Below are 1,715 nucleotides of genomic sequence, written 5' to 3' on the forward strand. Positions count from 1 at the left end.
TGATGCACACTGTGCAGAATATATCACTAGTGGCTTCAAGACTTTGTGTTAAAAGTTATTGGAAGCCTGGTCAAGGTGAAAACAAGTACTAAAGAAATATTTACTGAAATAAGAATATCTTCATAGTGTTTTATGTATGTTACATGTACGTATTTTATTAACATATACTTTTATCTTTGTAAGTACATTATATATATATCTACATAAATACACAAAATTGCATTTTAATTAATCTTCTGAAGCAATACTTTTCCACAGAGCAATATACTAAGGTCTGTAAGTAGACTGCTCTGTTGCTGCCTGTTATACAGCTAATAGGTGGTTTGGCTGCACAGTCTTCTGTGTACCACAGTTGTTTTCTGTGTGCTTGGGCTATCTTGTAATTGCCAGAACTCAGTTGACTGAGAAGCTTGATCCAAGATTTTCCTAAAAAACACTGAATTATCTCAGCTCTTAAGGTATAATGCCAAATGTTCTATCACAATTTGCAGTCACTGAGTTTAACAGACAGGCAGATACCTGTACATTTTACTAAATATTAGATATATCCAAAAAGAAAACTTAACATGAACCAGCAGTGTTGCAGTCCAGAAAGCCAACAGTATCCTTGGCTGCATTAAAGGAGAGGTGGACTTCAGGGCGAGGAAAGGGATTGTCCCCCTTTGATCTGCCCTTGTAAGACCCATCTGGAGTATTGTCTCCAGGCCTGGGGCCCCAGCACAAGAAGATGTGGAGCTCTTGGAATGGAAGTGGATCCAGATGAATGACACAGTGATGATCAAAGGGCTGGAGTAGTTCTCCTATGAAAAAGGTTGAGGGTGTGATTCTATGAAAACTGGAATTTACACTAGTTCTAAGAATCTCTGAAGCATATGTCTAGAACTGATCGTAATTGAACAAATTTGGTGATGTTTTCCCTTGATAAGTCTTTTGAAACAGCTCTAGTGCTAACATTTTGAAAAGCTTATGCTGAATTTAATATTAGAGGCTAATAGTTAATGTTATTAGATTATTAGCAAAATGAACTACACATTTCAGTTTAGGAAATGTGGACAAATATTGTTTCATTTGTTAAAGCCCATTCATGTGACCCTTTATTGTGTGAAGTACTTGTTATGCCTTAAAGGAGGAAGAACAGATAAAAATGTTCACTGCGTCTATTTCATCTATGATGAAAAGCAGAGGCAAAAGCTAAATAGTGCTGAATTCATTTGCAATGCTTTCTGTGTCTCTATGGAGTATTCTTAATGCAATGATAGCTCAGTTTCAGCAAGGTGATAGGTCAGATGAGAATATTATTCTTTATAAAAATAAAGACATAAGTGCATGATCTTAAGGAAAGGCTGTTAGCATATTATAATTAGTTAAAAAACAAACAAACAAATATCTATTTTTAATACCATAAACAGGAACTTTTTTCCACCAGGAAGTGTGAAAGAATAGCTTAAAGAAAGAAAAAGACTTCAATTCTGTCATTTTTATCCCCACTGCTTCCCTTCATGAAGAAAAAACTGTATTGATCATTGATGTTCTTCTCTCAAGAGATGCTTGAAATGACTGTGTCCTTGCTACCACTTCTCCTAATTTGATGTCTAATTAAGAGCCACATATCTATTTTTTACTTGCTTCCATTTTCAATAGTTTTAGTGGTCAGGGTCCAGCACATTAAAGTTCATATTTCAAAAAACTAATGAAAAAAAAGGACAATTAAGCTT

This window comes from Meleagris gallopavo, chromosome 4 (genome assembly GCF_000146605.3).
Source record: "Meleagris gallopavo isolate NT-WF06-2002-E0010 breed Aviagen turkey brand Nicholas breeding stock chromosome 4, Turkey_5.1, whole genome shotgun sequence".
In the NCBI taxonomy this organism is placed as follows: Eukaryota; Metazoa; Chordata; class Aves; order Galliformes; family Phasianidae; genus Meleagris; species Meleagris gallopavo.